This window comes from Cajanus cajan, chromosome 8 (genome assembly GCF_000230855.2).
Source record: "Cajanus cajan strain Asha chromosome 8, NIPB_CcT2T_4, whole genome shotgun sequence".
Lineage (NCBI taxonomy): Eukaryota > Viridiplantae > Streptophyta > Magnoliopsida > Fabales > Fabaceae > Cajanus > Cajanus cajan.
In genome coordinates, this window is record NC_138524.1 from 47,149,781 (window position 1) to 47,174,681 (window position 24,901).

At 33.5% G+C, this 24,901-nt stretch overlaps 1 protein-coding gene across 1 annotated transcript in view; it reads right to left on the reverse strand.

The window, feature by feature from the left end:
* The window catches only part of LOC109815502 (protein ZINC INDUCED FACILITATOR-LIKE 1), an 84,481-nt gene that overhangs the window by 22,799 nt on the left and 36,781 nt on the right, over nucleotides 1–24,901 (reverse strand). The window lies entirely within an intron of this gene.

The window sequence follows — 24,901 nt, forward strand, 5'->3', positions numbered from 1 at the left end:
TCTTTTCTTAAAAGTTTGGAAACTACTCTCACATGTACTATCCCACACAAAGACAACATTCTTCCTAGTCAATCTAGTCAAAGGTAATGCTATCTTAGAAATTTACTCAATAAATCTCCAATAGCAAAGAACTAACCCAAGAAAACTCCTAACCTCACTAATAGACTCAAGTATATCCCACTTAAGCACAACTTCTATTTTAGATAGATCTACATTATACCTCCGCTAGAAATTTCAGGGCCTAGAAAACTCACTTCATGCAATAAAAAATCACACTTAGATAACAACATAAAACCATCTTGGATACATCTTCATCCTCATCTACAATATGATGATATCACACCCTAAGGTTAATCTTACTAAACACATAAACACTCGCTAATTGATCCATAAGGTCATTTATCCTCATATCAACATACATGCATATCAAATCATATTAGAATACCTACTTTAAACCTTCATATATACCATCCCTAACCATGTACGAATCAACCACTGTTTACATCATATAGCATGTACATGAACCAACCTTACCACATAGCATCATACCATCTTAAACAACCTCTCAATGAAAACACCTCAGAACATCATATCCAAATCAGTTTTTATCCTTGTTATGCCTAATAACTCAAAAACATCATGACAACATACACCGCCCTTCAACAACTGTCAAAGAAAATGACACACAGAGATTTATACTTATCCAAATGATCTCAAACCTATCTCAAAAGAAAGCTAAGAGAATAAGCTATAACTCTTATGAAGACATAAGATTCTAAAAAGATCATCTTCTTAGCTAAAAATTCAAAACCACAACAAATATATTCAGCGATTATAACTAGACTTTTGATCACCAAAGCAACTATAACTGGAATTCTAGACCTTTGTTTTACTTGATTCTAGTTCCATTAGAAAGATAACGTCCAAGGCTACAACTTTTATGAAGACAACAAAATCTAATTCTATCAATATAACACTTGTAGTGGGACAATAAAACTGTAGTGCAAACATTCCCTACACCAGACAGCAATAGTGTATCAACACCTAATCCCACTAAAATATCTCAATCCTTCCAAACCCACTCCTTTCCACCTCAAACTCATATCCAAGCTTCCCACTATAATCCTAAACCAAAACAACTCACATATTCATCACAAAAGACTTAGAAAATAAAACTCACATGCTACCTAAACCATAAAAGGTTAACATGCAAGCACCAACTCCAGAAATCATCAAAACTTCAATCTCTCCTTAAGAATACCAAAACCCCAATTCTCAACATACAACCTCCTTGGATTCAACTGCTACAACTTTAGATTTCAGAAACTCCACCAATCGTAAACTCTTAATACACTCGATAAATCAATGTCTCACCCACATCCAAGGTTCTAATAGTTCTAGTTGGTTAACACAAGGCTTCGTCCATTACTACTGGTACATATGCTCGCAACACGAGCGATACCACTCAACCACTACTTCTTACATAAGAAAGAAGTATCAAAAAAAATAAGCAATCATGAATAGCATCAACTAAGCTATATCATGTCTTTCAGTCAAATTTTGAGACAACAATGTACAAGTAAGCACAACACAAGGGAAACATCAACATCAACATCATTATCCTCATCATAAAGCAAAACATTGTTAGAGTACACACAATTAAATAACAACAAACATAATTAATCATCATACTAGCATATCAATAAGTTCCACAATCAATTCATTCCATCATTCATCTACCAAACAAGCATAGTAAACTCATAACTCACGGCCGATTGGATCTACCTACTTTGATACCACTAAATGTGACACCCATACTACCCCAACACATATATATGTAACAATGTAAATAAACTAAAGAATAAAATTTTCAATGTTGGTAAAATGGTTCACATAAAACCTTCACAATTATTCTTCAATATCCAAAATAATTGAAAATAAAACTTGAAAATTAAAACTTAAGAGTTTACAAATTATTTTCAAAAGAAAAGGTACAACTCCAAATACATATAAAAATTTATATCCTAGAATCCTCTGCCCTGATGTCACAATACCAGAGCAAACCCACAATTCAATTGTTGGCATTCTAGATGCCACTCAAAGTCGGATCTTCCTCACCTAAAACATCCACAAATTATACGGTGAGAAAAGAAAACATCTATATGTAAAGCAGATACAAACACACCACAATGTAATCTCATCATAACTCATTACATAATGAAATATTTACAATCATTTCTACATATCATAATTCTATTAATCATGCATCAACTTTACATTACAATTTCACAATCACACCAATCCATCACAAATCTTGCAATTAACACTATCATTTTCACATTCATAATCCACACAAATCTTACAATTAACACTATGTCAAGGCCATGCCACATCTGACATAAGTGATACGGGTTAATTGCCTCACTCATCTTACACTATGCCAAGGTCACGTCGTCCTTGTAGCATCATTTACCCAAGGGTCGTGCCATTAGTGTAAGGAACCACAATCACATCACAATCCACATTCAATAAACATCCCATCTCATAACTCAAATTCCATATCACATACAGATAAGTCTACACAATACAATGATTCACATACCCTTCAAGCAATTCACCATGAATACTCATCTATAACAATAATATATCAATAATATTTATAAATTAATATAAAACTCAATTAATTCACCAATTTAATACAATATTAAATCAAATAGTAAAACTCCCAATTTTTCAAAAACCTAACTCACAGGAACTTTTCCACAATTTCGTTCTCTCTCCCAAATCATCATTTTCACAAATTAAATATATATTTCTAATCCTCAATACATGTAAAATTTAATGGGATCATCAATTGCTCAAACATAAATAAGTATAAAATTACCTATAATCTTAAGGGATTCTTCCTCTACGCAATTCCCTCATGTAACTTTGCATACAAATAATCCCCATTTCTCCCGTACCTCGATAAGTAGTAGCTGAAACTAAGCAGGATCTGGTTTGTATCCTCCCCTGGGTTCCCCTCGGTCTTCAGAGAATGTAGAAGGAAAAGAAGTCAAAATTGAAAGGTGTGCTTTTTGGGAGTGCCAGAGTGCTCTATTTATAGGCATCAGGCATCGCCGGAACGGCCCGTTTCAAATCCGAAATGGCCCTTTCTGGACTCTATTGGCATGTATAAAATTTCACAACCAGAACGGCTTGTTCTCAAACCAGAATGGCCCATTATGGGGTTTCATTTTAACCCATAACGGCCATGTTTGGAACGGCCCATTCCCAACTAGGGTTATAGGCCATTTTGGTGGTTTAGAACGGCCCGTTCCAATTTAAGAACGGCCCGTTCTGGGCTACCAACAATAGATCTTTTTAGTAGTTTGGTACGGCCCGTTCCAGTTTAGGAACGACCCATTCTGGGCTACTGAATCACCCATATTGGGCTTTTGGGCCTTCGTACAATCTGGGAAATCTGTGAAAATCGGGCTATTACAAGTGACACCTCATGCGTGGCCCCAAATCAACCCAAGCCTTAGAAGAAGAGAAAGTTGAGCATCTAAAGCTTTGATCAGGAATGTACCCAATCAAATGCAATGAAATTTTTGTTGAGATTCATGGATGATGAATCAAACTTAGCTCTGAAGTTTGAGAGTTTTGATGATAACAAAGAACACAAGCTAATCAAGAAAGGAAGACATGAAGATCATGAAAGAAGATAATATGTAATATGAGTAGTTTACATGATCTTATATGTTGAGTTGCCTTGTTGAGTTTATTCTGCATGTGTATGCTTTGTGCATGAGTTAATCAATCTAAATTTACTAAGTGAGTATGATGATGATTCAAATAACTTGGAAAGTTTTCTAAAGTGTGAAATTGGATTTTTGAAAACCAACTCAAAATAATCGATTATTACTAACTATAATCTATTATTCCAGCAAGAGGTTCAGAGAACCTTGATGTAATAATCGATTATCTGTGAAATGATCGATTATTCTAGGAAGTACTCTCTGGAATAATCGATTATCCTGCAAAATAATCGATTATTCTATTCTTAAGTAATTTCTAGAATTCATGAAGAACCAAATAATCGATTATCCTTAACAATAATCGATTATCTGGGTCTGGAAAACTTTATAAATAGTTTTCACACTTTGAAATAAGAACAGAGAGGAACAGAGAACAGAAGAGATTATACTATTGATTTTGTGAAGTCTTTGTGACCTTCTTGGAGTGTTTTCTTTGTGAAACCAAGAAGAAAAACATTTTGTGAAATGCTTTGAGAGAGATCATCATCATCACTACATTCTTGGAAGATAAGGATTGAGATTTGTCAAGAATTCACATTCTGATTTTTTCAACTTTTAGTTGAATTCGTTCCTTTAATTCTTTGTGTAATGTGTAAAGAAATCTTGAGTAGGTCTCTCAAGTGGTAATGAATTCTTGTAGTGGGTTTCTACAAGAAGTTCTTTCTTGGGTGCAAGAAAGAGTCTATCTTGAGTGTTGAAGTGTGTGCATGTGTGGTATGCTTGTAAAACTTCTTCATTGAGATAGTTGAACAAATCTTGATCAGGTTATGATTGAGGACTGGATGTAGGTCACATGTGGAGTGGCTGAACCAAGATAAAACACTTTGCACTCTTTTTTCATCCTTATCTCTTTACATTGAACAATCTTTAATTGAATGTTAAGATGGCTGGCTTTGATTAGTATGCTTGTATAATTAAAATGGTTTAAACTGGAACATAAGCATTGCATGTTAGTTGTTTGTTATGCTAATTCAATAAATATTAAGCAAGAACTCATATAGGAGTCATTCCCATTTACAACAGGTTCAATTTGTTAGAAAAGAATGGCTTAATCCAAGAGGGGGGTGAATTGGATTTTATGACACTTAAATTTTTTTTAGAGTTCTAAGGATCTTTATTTCAACTTAAACTTTTCTAATATGAATTCTCAAAGAAGTTCCTTGAAAGACTTTCCAATGGGAATGAGTCATATATGCTATCTTGATTAATCTTGATTAAGTTCAATGTTAAGAACAACTAATACGCAATACTTTGATTCAGTTTAAAGCAATGTTATGCATACAAACATATTAATCAAGACCAGCCAATTTAACACTCAACCAAGATTTTGCTCAATGTAAAAGATAAGAGTGAGAGAGAAGAATGCACAAGTATTTTATCCTGGTTCAGCCACTCCACATGTGACCTACATCCAATCCTCAACCATAACCTGATTAAGATTTGTTCCACTATCTCAATGAAGAAGTTTTACAAGCATACACACATGCATATACTCTTACATTCAAGATAACCACTTTCTTGCCCCCAAGAAAGCACTTCTTGTAGAAACCCACTACAAGAATTCCTTACCACTTGAGACACCTACTTAAGATTTCCCTTACACTTTACATAAGGAATTAAAGGAACGAATTAACCTGGAAGCTGAACAAATCAGATTGTGAATTCCAAAAGCAAATCTTAATCTTTCTCTCCCAAGAATGTAGTGATGATGATGATTTCTTTCAAAGCATTTCACAAAATGTTTTTCTTCTTGGTTTCACAAAGAAAACACTCCAAGAAGGTCACAAAGACTTCACAATATAGTTTTCTCTCGTTGATTCTCAATTCATTCTCTGTTCTGAAGTTTCAAAGTGTGCAAGCTATTTATAAAAAATTTCAGAACTAGATAATCGATTATTTTAAAGGATAATAGATTATTTTGCTCTTCATTATTTCTGGAAATCACTCAAGAACAGAATAATCGATTATTTTACAGGATAATCGATTATTCCAGAGAGTGCTTCCTGGAATAATCGATTATTTCATAGATAGTCGATTATTACAGCGAGGCTCTTTTCACCTATTGATGGAATAATCGATTACACTTAATGATAATCGATTATTTTGAGTTAGTTTTCAAAAACTCAATTTTATACTTCAAAAATCTTTTCAAGTATTTTAAATCATCATCATACTCACTCTCAGTCAATTTAGATTAAAATTAACTCATGCACAAAGCACACTCATGCAAAATAAACTAAGCAACACAATACAACACATAAGAACTTATGAGCTACTCCTATTACACATCATGATTTTCATATCTTCCTTTCTTGTTTGTATCCTTGATCAGCTTCAACTCCTTTGTTATCATCAAAACTCTCATACTCCAAGTCTGAGTTGATTCACTGCTCCATGAATCTCAACAATCTCCCCCTTTTTGATGATGACAAACCACTATGTTTTGCAAACCAGCATTCCACATTGTTAGATATGAGTAGCTTATTATGCCTTGTTCATATTTATACCTACAAAACAACTCAAACCTTTCTCCCCCTTTGGTCAACATAAAAAACAAATAGGTACATATTTGTATGTCCAGATATAGAGAAATAAATTTTGCAGATTGCACATGTATAGATCCATGCACAAGAGTCACTTGCCCAAGATCAATGTCACAAGACTAAATTGATAACAAGAAATCAATCAAGCAACTTTATCATAGACATTGTTCCAATCAATCCAAAGTAATACCAGATTTTATATAAGAAAATTTGATACATCATGAACACATGTATTTCATACATAATTGATTCCACATGATACCTCAACTACAATAAGCATGATCTCAAGTATACTAGTAAACATCAACAAATGTGCATTAATTCAATCAAAAATGCATACCAATGCTCAAACCTGAATGTGGCAGTATCAAAAATTCAAATCAATGTGACCATAATCAAATCATACCAAACACAATATAACAACACAATTAAATTCAAATTGTACCAGAATTAAAATTGTTCAACCCAAAAACAACCAAAATAACCAAATTGTTCAGACTTTAAAACTATTACAACCCAATTGAAATTTTGAACAGAAATTTAAAAACTAAAATTTGAACCAAAAATCTAAACTCCTAAATCAAAACATTAAACTCCTAAACGCATCACTCTGAATCCTCTTGTATTCCAAGCTGAGCCTTAATCCTTGCAATCTCATGATCAAGGTTATCAAACCGATCAAGAATGCCAGAATAATGTGACTCATGTTTCCTAGACATTTCCAGCACAACATCAAGCTTGTTGATCATAATCTGTTCAAACGGAGAAAACGTTTTAGGTTCCAATTCTTGCTCTTGCACTGGTTTAGGTTCCACTTGTGGTAGCAGTTCCTCATCATGAGATGGAACTCCATCTTCGTTCGTTGCTGGTTCCGGTTTTGGAGGAACATCACCTTTGAACACCCATTTATGTTCTTGCTTTAGCATCCCCATATGATGCAAAGAAGATTTTTCAATGTTGTTTGAGGCATGGAGAATTATATTTTTCTCCCCTTTAAGATCCACACCAGCTTTCTCAAAAATTCTAAACAACAATAAAGCATAGGGTATTGGACCATCATTCTTTCTCCTAGCCTTCCAAATACAATCATTCACAACTGAAACCCAGTCTATCCTTACCTTTTTCTTAATGACATGCATCAGCAAAATATCATCTCTAGACATTTGAGCATGGTTATGAAGCCTAGGTTTAAGCATCCAAGCTATTATAACCTAGAGTTTTTCTTCATAGTTCTTCGGGTTCCTTTGACAATCCCGAAAGGTTGTCAACTCTTCAAAGTCACCAAAATTGAAGGGTTGGGGCTTCATACTTCCTGTTCCACTAAGCCCAACCACTTCTTTCAAAGTTGGTCCATCAAGCTTAATGAGCTTTCCTTTCACCGCTGATTGCATTATTCCCTCATTACTTAAGGCAAAACACAAGAACAGCCTAATGAGCTTCGGGTAATACGGACCTTCCAACTCCAAGAACTTCCCAAGCTCTTGATGCTCCAAGAGAGAAGGAAAACTGAAACCCTCACTCTTGAACCACTCCAACTTCAAAGTCTTTGGAGGAATGATTCTCCTACCCGCATACCACTCAAAGTAGTAGTCTTGGGTTTCTTTGTCAGCAAACCATTTGGAGATTAGTTGCTCAGCTCTAGTGGGCAGAGGTCTTTTGCTTCCCTTGAGTTCAAGCTTCTTGATTCTCTTGGAAGATGAGGCCATTTTGTGATTAAAGATGGGTTCATGGTTGGAGAGGAGAAGATGAAGAAGAATGTGAGATAGAAGGGTTAGGGTTTGTGTGTGAGAGTTGAGAGAATGTGTGGGTTATTTGTAGAATAAGAGGGTTAAGTGATATTAAAGCCCTAGACACCGGATTGGGTAGAAGAGAGGTGCCACTTATGAAGGAAAGTGGGAGGTTAGGAGTTGGCACGAATAAAACCGTTCAACAACCGTCTGGAAATCAACTTAAAAACCCTATCTGCACTAAATAATTGATTAATCCAGAGACTCATGTCTCATTTGTGCTTCCATATAATCGATTATTTCCAGAATAATCAATTATTCCAAAAGCTTATTCTTTCAATCCTTCCCAGATAATCAATTATGTGCCAAATAATCGATTATTCCAAAGACTTCTGGAATTCTATTTCTTCCTAGATAATTGATTATTTTCAGAATAATCGATTATTTTCCTAGTGTTACTTAAAATAATCGATTAAATTTTACAATAATCGATTATTTTAGAGAAGTTTTGTTTCTCTTACTTTAAACCTTTTAAACCATTCCTGATCCATTTCAATTCTTAAACCACTCTTTTATACACCATATTTCAATGTTCTATACACACATCAATCAAGTTTTATTCAAACAATCACACTCAAGTGCACATTCACAATCAATTCAAACAAGACTCATTGATAATTCCAAGTTCAATTCTCAATTGATTAAATCTTTCTTTTGGTAGAGGTTTTGTAAATATATCAGCTAATTGTTTATTTGTTTTAACAAACTCTACTACACAATCATTATTTTGAACATGATCTCTTAAAAAATGATGTCTTATTTCTATATGTTTTTTCCTAGAGTGTAAGATTGGATTTTTGGTTAGATTGATTGCACTTGTGTTATCACATCTTAAAGGAATTTTGTTCAACTCAGTTCCATAATCTTTTAGTTGTTGTTTCATCCAGAGGATTTGTGCACAACAACTGCCAATGGCTATATATTCAGCCTCAACTGTACTTAAAGCAACACATGCTTGCTTTTTGCTATGCCATAAGACAAGTGCAGTTCTAAGTAGGTGACAAGTACCACTTGTGCTCTTCCTATCAAGTCTACACCCAGCATAGTTTGAATCTAAATAACCTATCAGACTCCTTTTGGATACCATAAACATACATTCGTTGTTCCTCTTAGATATTTAAGAATTCTTTTGACAGATTTCATGTGAGACTCTTTTGGATTTGCCTGAAATCTTGCACATAAGCACACAACAAACATTATATCAGGTCTACTAGCTGTCAAATATAAAAGTGATCCAATGATACCTCTATATTTTGAGTTGTCAACAGCTATCCCTTTCTCATCCAAGTCAAGATTGCATGAGTTTGATATTGGTGTTGTAGTCTCCTTACACCCTTCCATACCAAAATTTTTCGATAGTTCATTGCAATACTTGCTTTGACTTATAAAGATTCCATCACTCATTTGTTTGATTTGCAACCCCAAGAAGAATGTAAGCTCTCCCATCATGGACATCTCAAATTCACCTTGCATGGTCTTAGCAAATTCTTTGCATAGAGAGAGATTAGTAGATCCAAAAACCATGTCATCCACATAGATTTGAACATACATTGTATCATTTTTAAATTTCTTCACAAACAATGTATTATCTACTTTACCTCTAACATAGTCATTCTCAATAAAAAATATGCTCAACCTATCATACCATGATCTTGGAGCTTGTTTCAAGCCATAGAGTGCCTTTTTAAGTTTGTACACAAGATTAGGATACTTAAATTCAACAAAACCAGGTGGTTGCTTCACATACACTTCTTCTTGTATTAAACCATTTAGAAAAGCACTTTTCACATCCATTTGGTAAAGCTTGAAATTCATTATTGAAGCATAAGCAAGAAGTAATCTAATGGCTTCTATCCTTGCTATAGGGGAAAAAGTCTCATCATAATCAGTTCCCTCTTCTTGATTATACCCCTTAGCCACTAACCTTGCCTTATTTCTTATAATGATTCCAGATTCATCAAGCTTATTCCTAAAAACCCATTTAGTTCCAATAATTGGATAATCACTTGGTAATGGCACTAAATCCCAAACTTCATTCGTTTCAAATTGGTTTAATTCCTCTTGCATAGCCATTAACCAATGTTCATCATGTAGTGCTTCATCTATTGTTTTGGGTTCAACTTGTGAAACAAAATCCATAGTGTTACAAATATTCTTGATGGATTTTCTAGTTGACACTTCTTTACCAATGTTTCCAATTATATTTTCAATTGATAAGTCCTTAGAAGTCTTCCATTCCTTAGGCAATTGTTCACTTGACTTTTAAATGGTTTCAATTGATTCACTCTCTTTAGGCATTTCACTTTGTTCATTTTCTAAGAGAGGTTGATCAAGCAAATCAGTCAAGTCATCCTCTATTTCAGTTTGCTTTGTTTCTTTCTTGTTGGTCTCATCAAACACAACATGTATTGATTCTTCAACTACTAGAGTTCTCTTGTTATATACTATACAGGCTTTGCTATTTGTCGAATAACCCAAGAAAATTGCTTCATCAGCTTTAGCATCAAATTTACCAAGTTGTTCCTTACCATTATTCAACACAAAACATTTACAACCAAATACTCTAAAGTATGAGATATTAGGCTTTCTTCCATTATAAATCTCATAAGGTGTTCTTTTTAGAATAAGCCTAATTAGAACCTTATTTAACACATGACATGCTGTGTTAATTGCATCAGCCCAAAAGTATTTAGGTAGTTTAGTCTCATTCAACATAGTCCTAGCTAATTCCTCAAGAGACCTATTTTTCCTTTCCACAACCCCATTTTTGTTGAGGTGTCCTAGGTGCTAAAAAATTATGATTAATGCCATGTTCTTCACATAATTTTTGGAACAAAACATTTTGGAATTCACCTCCATGATCACTTCTAATTGAGGTGATATTTGTGTTTTTCTCATTTTGAACAAGCTTAGCAAATTTCTTAAAAGCATTGAAAGCTTTACTTTTATTTGCAAGAAACATAACCCAAGTGAATCTTGAATAATCATCTACCATAACCAGCCCATAGTAATTCCCTCCTAGACTCATGGTTCTTGAAGGACCAAACAAATCCATGTGAATTAATTGTAAAGGTCTACAAGTTGAAATCAGATTTTTACTTTTAAAGCTAGCCATCAATTGCTTGCCTTTTTGACAAGCATCATATAGTTTGTCCTTGCTGAACTTGAGTTTAGGTAATCCAATTACTAACTCCTTTCTACTAAATTTGTTCAAGTGATCCATGTGAATATGTGCAGCTCTTCTATGCCAAAGCCAAATATTATCTTCTTTGATTATCAAGCACTTGGTGTTAGAAATTGTAATTGAATGTTCTAAGTTTAGCATGTAAATGTTGTCAATTCTTTTTTCCAATGTATCTAATTTCTTTTGTCAATTTATCACAGATTAAACAACAAGTATTATCAAATTCAATTTTAAATCTTTTGTCACTAAGTTGGCTTATACTAAGCAAGTTATGTTTCAGCCCTTCAACAAGCAATACATTTTCAATCAATGTTGAGGAGGAAGAGTTACCAATATTTCCATGACCAAGAATCTTCCCTTTGTTGTTGTCACCATATGTAACAAATCCTTCATTCTTTAATTTCAGACTTAAGAATTTTGAAGGATCTCCAGTCATATGCCTTGAGCAGCCACTATCAAGATACCATAGCAAGCTTTTGGCTCTCAAGCATTCCTACAACAAAATCAGAAAAATTGATTTAGGTACCCATGTGAAGGGTCCTTGATGGTTAGTTCTCAGCCTTTGACTCTATTTAATCCAAATCATTTCTCCATTTGGAACACCATATTTCTTAGAATAGCAATTCCTCATTGTATGTCCTTTCTTACAACAATAAAAGCAAGTAGTTTGTTTTATGAAATTGCCTTTGAAATTTCTAAAAGATTGTTTTCTATCAAAAACTCTTTCCTTTGATTTTAATGGCATGTTCATGCTTTGATTAAAACCAAGTCCACTTCTATCAAAAGCATGTCTTTGCTTTCCCAAAATGATATTCAAATTTGCATTTCCCTTTGTAAATTTTGCAAGAGAGTTTTTCAAATCATCATTTTCCTTTTCCAAAACCTTGCAATTTTCACAATCAACTTTTGAAGAAGGGGAGGTTTCACAATGAGTTTCATTGAAGTTTAAAATTGTTTGAAGATTTTCATGTTCATTTTTCAAATTTCCAAGCTCTTGTTCAGCTCTAATTAAAGCATTTTCATACAATGACAATTTGACTTTAAGCTTAGAATTTAAAGCATATAATTTCACAGCCTCTTTGTGAATTTGAATGAAAGCTTCTTGAAGTTGATCATAATCCGGATTAGATTCAAGATCAAAATCACTTACTATCATGTCTTGATCAGCTCCATCCATCAAACATAAGTTGTTTTCCTCAAATTCAGATTCATCACTTGTTATGCTTGAGTCATTGTCTTCCCAAGCTATGTAGGCTCTTTTTCCTTTGTAATTTTTCTTCCCTTTCTTTTCCTCTTGTTGCTTCTTTAGAAGGTTGGGGAATTCAGATTTTATGTGGCCTGGTTTTCCACATTCAAAACAATTGTAAGAGGATATGTTTCCTTCCTCTTTCTTGTTGGCCTTCTTGTTGAACTTGTAGGGGGAACTCCTCTTCTTTCTTAGGAATTTTCTGAACTTCTTCACCAGCAAGTTGAAGTTCTCTCAATCAGAATCTTCAGAGCTTGAGTCTTCACATATTTCTTTGTCTTTGACTGATTTTAAGGCTTTTAGAGACACACTTTTTCCCTTTTTGTCTTGCTGTTCATTTTCTTAAAAAATGTGCAGATTTTGGTCATGCTCTCTTAGCTTTCCAAAGAGAGTTGCATGGGTCAATGAAGTTAAGTCCTTTGATTCTTCTATTGCAGTAAACTTTTCTTGCCAAGATCTATCCAAGCATTGTAGAACTTTGAAATTTAGTTCTTCTTCTTCAAATTTCCTGCCATGATAAACAAGGTGATTTATCAAGTGTGTAAACCGTTTTTGAAAATCAGAAATTGATTCACCATGATTCATTCTCAACAATTCATATTCTCTTATAAGAGTATGCTTTCTAGATCTTTTTACATCACTTGTTCCTTTATGAGTAACTTGTGATGTGTCCCACATTTCTTTAACTGACTTGCATTGAGAAATTCTAAAAAACAACTCATCAATAGACAATGCAAATGTTATTATGTTCTTTGCTCTATAGTCATATTGAGCACTCTTTTTCTCATCATCACTCCACTCACTCCAATGTTTTTCTCTCTTTCCATCAACATCTTTGGTCATAGGGATATAGGGTCCATTTTCAATTGCATCCCACATAGCAATGTCAATTGCTTCAATGACAATTCTCATCCTAATTTTCCAATAGACATAGTTTTCACGATTGAAAATAGGAGGTCTGTGAATAGACACACCCTCACCATAAAGTAGGTTGTTGTTGGCCATTTTTGAAATCTTGATTAACACTCAAGAACCTTGCTCTAGATACCAATTGTTAGAAAAGAATGGCTCAATCCAAGAGGAGGGGTGGATTGGATTCTATGACACTTAAAATTTGTTTAGAGTTCTAAGGATCTTTAATTCAACTTAAACTTTTCTAATATGAATTCTCAAAGAAGTTCCTTGAAAGACTTGCCAATGGGAATGAGTCCTATATGTTTTATTGATTAGTCTTGATTAAGTTCAATGTTAAGAACAACTAATATGAAATACTTTGATTTAGTTTAAAGCAATGTTATGCATACAAACATATTAATCAAGACTAGCCAATTTAACACTCAACCAAGATTTTGCTCAATGTAAAAGATAAAAGTGAGAGAGAAGAATGCAAAAGTATTTTATCCTGGTTCATCCACTCCGCATGTGACCTACATCCAATCCTCAATCATAACCTGATTAAGATTTGTTCCACTATCTCAATGAAGAAGGTTTACAAGCATACCACACTTGCATATACTCCTACATTCAAGATAACCACTTTCTTGCCCCCAAGAAAGCACTTCTTGTAGAAACCCACTACAAGAATTCCTTACCACTTGAGACACCTACTTAAGATTTCCCTTACACTTTACATAAGGAATTAAAGGAACGAATTAACCTGGAAGCTGAACAAATCAGATTGTGAATTCCAAAAGCAAATCTTAATCTTTCTCTCCCAAGAATGTAGTGATGATGATGATTTCTTTCAAAGCATTTCACAAAATGTTTTTCTTCTTGGTTTAACAAAGAAAACACTCCAAGAAGGTCACAAAGACTTCACAATATAGTTTTTCTCTCGTTGATTCTCAATTCATTCTCTGTTCTGAAGTTTCAAAGTGTGCAAGCTATTTATAAAAAATTTCAGAACCAGATAATCGATTATTTTAAAACATAATCGATTATTTTGCTCTTCATGATTTCTGGAAATCACTCAAGAATAGAATAATCGATTATTTTACAGGATAATCAATTATTCCAGAGAGTGCTTCCTGGAATAATCGATTATTTCATAGATAATCGATTATTACAGCAAGGCTCTTTTCACCTGTTGCTAGAATAACCGATTACACTTAATGCTAATCGATTATTTTGAGTTAGTTTTCAAAAACTCAATTTTATACTTCAAAAATCTTTTCAAGTATTTTAAATCATCATCATACTCACTCTCCGTCATTTAGATTAAAATTAACTCATGCACAAAGCACACTCATGCAAAATAAACTATGCAACATAATATAACACATAAGAACTTATGAGCTACTCCTATTACACATCATGATTTTCATATCTTCCTTTCTTGACTGGTTTGTATCCTTGATCAGCTTCAACTCCTTTGTTATCATCAAAACTCTCATACTCCAAGTCTGAGTTGATTCACTGCTCTAGGAATCTCAACACAATTAACTTCATTGAAAATTAGTATTAGAAAAGTTTTAATTGAAATAAAGATCCTTAAACTCTGATAAATTTTTTAAGTGTCATTGAATCTAATTCACCCCCCCCTTGGATTGAGCCATTCTTTTCTATCAATTTTTGTTGTACTAGGAAGTGACTTCTAGGTCGTCTCTCAAGGAACAACAAGCCAAGCAAAGGTTCTCGCAATACATAATAAACACACAAATGGGGGGTTTGCAGATTCAAAATAAAACAGAGCGTTGTAGACACCTAATTTCGTCTGGGTCTGTAAACAAAGAAATGGACTTCTATTATGAAGAAAAAGAGCTCCTGAAAGCCTAGAAACGATACGATATGACGTTAGAAGGCCCAAAGCCCAACAATGGTGATTTAGTATCCCGAAACGGGCTATTCCAAACTACTAAAAAGGCTTAGAAACCCTAGTTGGGAACGGGTCGTTCCAATCCCAAAATGAGCCATTCCAACACAAGTTGTTATGAGTTAAATTCAAATCCAGAACGGGTCGTTCTGACATCGAAACAAACTATTCCAAATTCAAATTTTAATGTTAGCAAACTGATCCAAAACGGGTTTTTCTGAAACCAGAATGGGTCATTCTGGTTAGATCTGACGTTTATAAATAGCAAACTCGGGCACTGCTCGCGAAACGGAAAAATGATATGAAAAAAGTCCCATAGAGCTCGAAAATTCTCTCTTTCCCCTACTATAGTTCTTGAGATTTTGTGAGGTAGTCTATAGTGTGAAGGGTAGCCAAAAAGCACCTAAAAGTGTCCATATTTGAAGACTCAATAAAGCTCGATCGAGAGGTATTTCAGTAAATATTCTTTTCCTTCCCTTATTTCCTCATTTTGATAAATATTATTCTATATAAAAGGAATAATCATGTAGATTCCTTAAGGTAAATCGTGTAATTTAAATTTCATGTATGTAAATAATCATCAATAAAGGGGAATCAATATTTAAATTATTAATTCTTATTATGCTAACTTTGTCATAGGGTACCAATTTAGGGCATTGTGGAGGTGCTTAATACCTTCCCTACACGTAACCGACCCCGAACCCAATTTTGGTTATTAAGGCCATTATTGGATTTTTGATCATCTTTGCTTTTTGAGTAAAATATTGGTGGCGACTCCATGAACCTACTTTCAAAACCATTAATTAGAGACTAGTCTGGTCTTTGGGCATTCCTAAATTAATGGGATTTTTCAAAATGGTAGTCTAAAGCATTGGTCGTAAGATCAGAATTTTTTGGGTTACGATAGATGGCGACTCCACTAGGGACGTTTAAAGAAGGTCAGGCCCAAATAAATGAAGAAATTAGCAAAATAAGAATAATATTTTAAATATTTCTTCCCCTTTACTTTGTTTTTTTATTTGTGTGACTTTAATATCTGTTTGTCTGTTTAAATTCCGCATTTGTTTGAATTAATATCTATACACAAAACGTAGCACACAACAGTTACCCTATACCTGGGGGCATGAGCACGTAAACATAGGGAGTGGTTGACATACGACTGGCCCAAGTATGGTCTTACAGCCTACAAGCCTTGTCAGAAATCACACTTATGGTGATAACCGATTACTCTAGCCTGAAATACTGCGACAAACCCTAGAGTTTGCCAAGTGATGGAAATAGAGATACTAGGTCCCTATAATGGGGGCACCTTGGGAGCCTGTAAAGACCAGTGAGATTAAAACTATCCTATACAATGCATTTCTCTTGATAGTGACCAAAGACCAAGGATTTTGATGTGACTGTTCGTGGGTTACATTTGTTGCATTTTGTTTATTCAAATTGTTCATTTATTTTTTTATAATTCCCCTAAGATAAGGAAAATACAAAATACATTATCATGCAATGATGTCATGGACTCGAGTCATAAATGCATGCATGTGGCGCTAGTCATGTGTCTCATAATCACATATCACATGGAATGCTGCCGAAGCAACATACTTAGAGTAGTCTAGGAGTACATGTCGGCTCAACCACACAATCTCAACTAGAAAGATGTACTGCTAGGATGTACTGCTAGGGTCTCGTCGGGATAGCGAAGCCACACAAGATACGTCCTATGCACACAAATAGGCATAACTGGGCCTTCTAAACCGCGTTATCCCCTAGGACTTCTCCAAGATGTTTTACACGTAGAGGGTCTTCCCTAACGGTGTACTCCATATCGTACCCCGTCACATAAATGCATATGATGCACGTCACACATTCACAAACTCATGGACTCAACATTTCACTTGTCATATCAGGTCTCATGTCACTTGTTCACATTTCACATTTCTTATACTCATAGTCACAACGTCACATATAAGAGATTCCCATCCTCATCATGCTCATAGGAAACACATCACTTGCATTAACATAATAATAAGGCAGTTCTCACACCATTAGCACCTTCAAACATGGCTTAAAACTTATTTGTTTTTCACTCCCCCTTACCTTGTTGAGTAGAATAAGATGAACGATCAACTCCAGGGTGGTTTTCTCCTCCTTCAGGTTCTCCAAGCTCTGAAGTGCGTACGTGAAAAGTGAAAACCTAAAATTTGAGATATTTTCTCTCTTTTAAAAACTTAACCTCCCTTTGACCCTTTAGTAAAAATACTTTAACCATGATTATCTTTTTCTTTCCCTCAAATATTAAAACTTATAATTAAATAATATATTTAATAAACATATTTCTTCCAATCCAAATAATTATAATAAAATACAATATTTAATAATTAACAAATACATAATATATAAAATATATCTATTTCTTCCAACACAATTATAATTAAAAATATATACATAATTACAATAGAACACATAATTTTCTCCAAATACTTATCATAACAAAATATCATAAGAATACATAGTTCTCTAATAAATATTATACAAAATAATTTTCATAAATATTTATTATTTAATTAAAATACTCATAATTATTAAAAATCTCTAAAATATTCTATAAAACCCATTTAATTAATTAAAATAATTATAAGAAAATAATCCCAATAAATATAAAAATAAATAATAATTAAACAATTATATTTGTAGAAAATTTGGGATGTTACAACAAGGTAGTAGACAAAATCCCCACCACATACGTAGAGTTACTGCCCCAACTCCTAGAGGCTTCAATGTTAGTCCGACTTCCTCCAAGGAAGAAGATGGACCCTCCTTACCCACCGTGGTACAAACCTGAGGAAAGGTGTGACTATCACTCCGACTCTCTGGGACACTTCGCGGAGCAATGCAAGGCCCTACAATTTTGTGTGCAAGGACTTATAGACACTGGGTGGTTGAAATTTGACACCAACACACCTAACATCGACAAGTATCCGTTGCACAAGCATGACGAGGAGTGACCTTGGAGTAGGAAGTTGAAAGGTTACTAGAGTAGGGGTTCCAGTAGGACTTGTTTTCTTTCTACCCACGACTTCCGCCGAAAGTTGTGGGTTCCCATAATAAAGGAGCTTGTAAAGTTTTCTTTAATCAACAATAAGCACGTCATTCTTGCAAAAATCCTCTTTTCTTATTCTTTTCTCGCTCTTCTCATATATTAAAACTTTAAAATCCAAAAATGAAACCCAAAAAGCAAACATGACTGACGAGAATGAAATTAAGCAAAATCTGAACGTCCACAATGCATCACTCGAACTCGAGATGGATCTCTCCTCAGATATGTAAGAATTACTAGACCAGAAGGTCGAATAATCCAACCTCATCAAGAGGAAAACCAAAAATTAGCTGAGGGCAAGAGGAGAATAAGAAAGAATTCCTCATCAAAATGGCAAAAAATAAAAATATAAATAAAATAAATATATATATATATATATATATGTAAAATCAATCCCGTTGGGATACGTCCTAAGAAAAATCAAGGATAATACAAAAGGCAAGCGATGAATACCCAGATTCAAAATCAAAAGGCAATTTGGATACCCTATCAAAGAACCTAAGCCCTCCGATGAATCCATCTAGAGCAAAATATTCGATACGAGACAACTAGGAGAATGATTACTTTTGTTTTCTGAGGGATATGTTTGCTTACGCCTAAACGCCAACCTACCTCAAACAGCCCATCTTACTAAATTCCTTTTATAATCCTTTCTTTAAAGCTTTTGATTTAAATAAAGACATTCTTTCTTTTCAATTTCTACTTGACCCTGCTAAAATGACGTGTTCTATTAATGATTAAATGAAAGTCAAACAATTTCGAATGAAGAAAAAAAGAAATAAATAAGAAAAAAATCCCTTATGAGCCCCTGACAGAATGCACTATAGTGCTCGGAAAAAAAAATCGCTCCACATGGCAGATGAAAGAGAAATGAAAAGTCACCTTCTAGAGATGACAGATAATGAAATGTATAAGTGCACACTGCATATGCATGACACACATATCATACAAGACTTTTTTAATATATCTAGGGTGAATTAGCTAAAGAATCAACGAACAAAATTTAAATTTCCCAGCAAAGCATGCATTTATTATCTGTATAATAAACAAAGAAAAGATAGAAAAGTCAGAAAATGGCAAATAGAGGAAAAAGGCAAAGCTTCTACACAGAAAAAGTCGAAGCTAAAAAAAAGAAGATACTCACCACAAATATCCAATACGCACATCAACCCCATCAATACAAGCAAGTCAAATAAAGCAAAGATCTAAGGAGCCAAACATATGTAATCATTGTACTAAACCCTAAACCTTAAACCCCATCAACCTTCCAGAGGTATATTAGATGATGTTGTGCAATTGCTATGTTTAAACCATAAACATGTGTAATCATTGTACTAGTTAATATTGATAACTAGTTGTGGAATGTGAGTATGCTATAGATATGCTTATGAGCTATGTATGAGTTATAGCAATGTAATTCCTTATGCAATTGACTACTAACATTTAATTGATATAGTTGAATTGTTGATTGCCATATTGAGATCACTTGATAGTGAAATGATGTGATAATATGATATGATAAGACTTGTGATATGTGAATTAGTGAGATCATGTGAGTTGCTATGCATAAAGTGCATTTTAAGAGTATGATATAGAATATACCGTCAGGGAAGGCCCCCTTGTTAGAAAAGAATGGCTCAATCCAAGAGGGGGGTGAATTGGATTCTATGACACTTTAAAAATTTTCAGAGTATTTAGGATCTTTATTTCAATTAAACTTTTCTAAAAATGAATTTTCAATGAAGTTTCTTAAAGACTTGTTATTGAAGAATGAAACCTATATGCTTTCTTGATTAACCAATAGAACAATATGTAATACTCTGTTCAAATCAATATTACTCATGCAAACATGTTAATCAAGAACAATCTTTTCAATACAAAATCAAGATATTACACAAAGTAAAAGATAAGGGTAAGAAAAGATTGCACAAGTCTTTTATCCTGGTTCAGCCACTCCACATGTGACCTACATCCAGTCCTCAATCATAACCTGATCAAGATTTGTTCCACTATCTTAATGAAGAAGGTTTACAAGCATACCACACATGCATATACTCCTACATTCAAGATAACCACTTTCTTGACCTCAAGAAAGCACCCCTTGTAGAAACCCACTACAAGAATTCCTTACCACTTGAGAAACCTACTCAAGATTTACAAGTATTCACAAAGAATTAAGGAACGAATTCACCTGGAATTCAAAAGCAAATCTTAATCTCTTTCCTTTCAAGAATGTGATGATGATGATCTTTTTATTGAACTTGTAAAGGGAATTCTTCTTTTTCCTTAAGAATTTTCTGAACTTCTTCACCAGCAAGTTCAAGTTCTCAGTTTCAGAATCATCGGAGCTTGATTCTTCACACACCTCTTTGCCTTTGGCACTTTTCAAGGCCTTTAGTGAAACTCCTTTGCCCTTCTGGTCCTGCTGTTCATTTTCTTCAAATATGTGCAACTTTTGCTCATGCTCTCTTAGCTTCCCAAAGAGAGTAGCAAGGGTCAAAGAGGTCAAATCCTTTGATTCTTCTATGGTTGTTACCTTTGCTTGCCATGATCTGTCCAAGCATTGCAGCACTTTCAAATTTAGCTCTTCTTTTTCAAATTTCCTGCCAAGGTCAACAAGGTGATTTATCAAGTGTGTAAATCTCTTTTGAAAGTCAGAAATAGATTCACCATTGTTCATTCTAAACAATTCATATTCTCTTATGAGAGTGTGCTTTCTAGATCTCTTTACATCACTTGTTCCTTCATGAGTGACTTGCAAAGTATCCCACATTTCTTTAGCAGATTTGCATTGTGATATTCTAAAAAACTCATCAATAGACAATGCAGATGTAATAATGTTTTTGGCTCTATAGTCATATTGGGCTCTTTTCTTTTCATCATCACTCCACTCACTCCAATGTTTTTCTCTCTTCTCATCATCATCTTTTGTCATGGGATATAGGGTCCATTTTCAATTGCATCCCACACAGCAATGTCAATTGCTTCAATGAAAATTCTCATCTTAATTTTCCAGTAGACATAGTTTTCACCATTGAAAATAGGAGGTCTATGTATAGACACACCCTCACCATAGGGTAGGTTGCTATTGGCCATTTTTGAAATCTTGAATAACTCTCAAGAACCTTGCTCTAGATACCAATTGTTAGAAAAGAATGGCTCAATCCAAGAGGGGGGGTGAATTGGATTCTATGACACTTTAAAAATTTTCAGAGTATTTAGGATCTTTATTTCAATTAAACTTTTCTAAAATTGAATTTTCAATGAAGTTTCTTAAAGACTTGTTATTAAAGAATGAAACCTATATGCTTTCTTGATTAACCAATAGAACAATATGTAATACTCAGTTCAAATCAATATTACTCATGCAACCATGTTAATCAAGAACAATCTTTTCAATACACAATCAAGATATTACACAAAGTAAAAGATAAGGGTAAGAAAAGATTGCACAAGTCTTTTATCCTGGTTCAGCCACTCCACATGTGACCTACATCCAGTCCTCAATTATAACCTGATCAAGATTTGTTCCACTATCTTAATGAAGAAGGTTTACAAGCATACCACACATGCATATACTCCTACATTCAAGATAACCATTTTCTTGACCTCAAGAAAGCACCCCTTGTAGAAACCCACTACAAGTTACCACTTGAGAAACCTACTCAAGATTTACAAGTATTCACAAAGAATTAAGGAACGAATTCACCTGGAATTCAGAAGCAAATCTTAATCTCTTTCCTTTCAAGAATGTGATGATGATGATCTTTTCTCAAAGCTTTTCAAAAATGTTTTTTCCTTCTTGGTTTCACAAAGAAAACTCCCAAGAATGTCACAAAGACTTCACAAACACGTTTTTCTAATTTTGATTCTCAATTCTAACTCTGTTCTGAAGTTTCAAAATGATCAGACTATTTATAAGTTTTTTAGAACCAGATAATCGATTATTTTAAAGAATAATCGATTATTTTGTTCTTCAGGTTTTCTAGAAACCAACCAAGAACAATTTAATCGATTATTTTGCTGGATAATCGATTATTCTAGAGAGTCATTTCTGGGATAATCGATTATTTCACAAATAATCGATTATTGCAGCAAGGCATCCCTTTTTGCCTGTTGCTGGAATAATCGATTATATTTAATGATAATCGATTATTTTGAGTTAGTTTTCAAAACTTTGTTTTAAGTCTCAAAATAACTTCTTAAACTTTTAAACTCATCATCATACACTCCCTAATCAGATTAGATATAGATTTAGCCAAAGCACAAAGCAGAAACAAAAGATAAACTCAAACAAAGCAATTTTATAAACTATAAACTACTCCTATTACATAGCATTTTTCCTTTGACTTTGTTTTTGACTTCTAAGTTGTTGATGTCCTGGTCAGCTTTGTTCTACACATTTGTTATCATCAAAACTCTTAATCTTCAGAGGTGATCTCATCAATCTCAGGCTCCCCCAATCTCAACACCCCTTGTGTAAAAGCTTGGGGATTAGTCATTGGGGATATCTTGGTTTGGAAGTCCTAGTCTCGCCCTTGTGTGCATGAGATGTATCTTGCACGACTTAGCTATATATCCCAACTAGACCTTGGTAGTATATCATCCTAGTGAAAGTGCATTGAAGGTGTGATCCAACATGAACTCATAGGCTACTCTATGTGTATTACAAGCGACAATGCACAACTGAGATATGTGATGTTTTTACTAACGCCACATGCAGGATAACATGAAGTCCGTGTCCATTGCATAATGCATCTTAATGCTATGTGGTATTTAGTTGTTACATCGTGAGTGAATGGAATATGTTATATGATCAATATGTTTCTGTTATGTTGATATATCCTGTTTGTGTTTGACTGCCCAGCTACATCTTACGTTGTGAAACAAAGTGAGATGTTTCTCACTCCCCTTGTTTTGTGTTGCTCTTCTTTTATGTTGTTGTAGGTGATATTTAGCATGATGTTGAGGATATTGGTGATGAAGCTTAGTCCTCATAAAAAGGTTATGCTCTGATAGAATGTGACATTGGGACTTAATTAGAGATTTCAGTTGATTTTATTTTGTTAAAAATGTGATACCTTCTGTATTGAACAGGTTGAATTTTATTTGTGAAAAACTTTTCTATTCATTTTTAATTATTTGTATGTAATGATATGCGCAATAGAGAGTGCTACATCTTTTGACATTATATTGAAATCCATGCACTATTGTATTTAACTATTTTAAGCAATATTTATCAATTTATATTAAAATGTTACTATAAATTAAGTTAATAAATTATTGCATTTCTTTTCCAAAAGATGTTATTATATATAGATAGAGTAACATTTTTTTTGTCTCAATTATTTTTTCAAATTTTTTCTCAAATTTAAGTCTTATTACGTCAAAAGAAGAATGACACAAAAAATATATTTCTTGTATTTCTAATTATTTTTCAAAATTATAGTCTCACATTAAATAAAAGAATAACACATAAAAATATATATAAATATAAAATAAAATAAATAAACTTTGATATTTCATATAGATTTGATGGTAATTAAATTATAAAATCTCCAACTTTAAAGGACTTGGAGGAGTCATAAAATATATAAGTAGAAACATCGTTTATATTAAAGTTAATTATCAATCATTTTATAAAGCTTACAAAATCTCATAAACATTATTAAAAAGTTACAAAATATCACGTAACATTTTAAAAATATAATCATTAATTAATATATAAAAATATCATTAAAATTGTCACTGGAAACATAAATTAAATACAACAATTTGTCACAAAATAAATTAACAATATTTTTTAAAACGTCACTATAACAGTAATTTAAATTAAGGTCAAACCTCTCTCAATAAAGGTTTATATACATATAAATAAATAATTCTGACAGATACAAAAACAATTCAGATACAACGTACTAGAAAACTGAAGCAGAATTGTTTGCAGCCAAAATCCAATTTGAACACGGAAATAAGTAATACGACAAATTATCTTCGGTTGGGATACGTCCTTCAATCTCTTATACTTTATTAATCTCATCCAAACCCATGCTAAGCACAAGACACAATATATACATATTAGGATACAACAATTTTAATTTTATTTATTTCACATAAATATCATACATGATACGTTTCAGTGTAAAATGTTGACTTCAAATTCATTTAAATAAGTCCATGTGGTATGTATTTTTGGTTTTGACTTAGAGTTTTATATGAACAAACATAATCGTGCTCTAGTGGCCTAAATCGATGACTAAATTTCCTTGCAAGAATTTAGATTCATAAATTATCAAGTTGCATCTTCTAGTTGTAGTATGAATTGGACACTTATTCATCCCCAACCCTACATGATTTGTGCATCGGTTGACCATGTGATTCACATTATCTAGCTGTGAATGATATATTAATTCAAGTTCAAAACAACGTACGCAA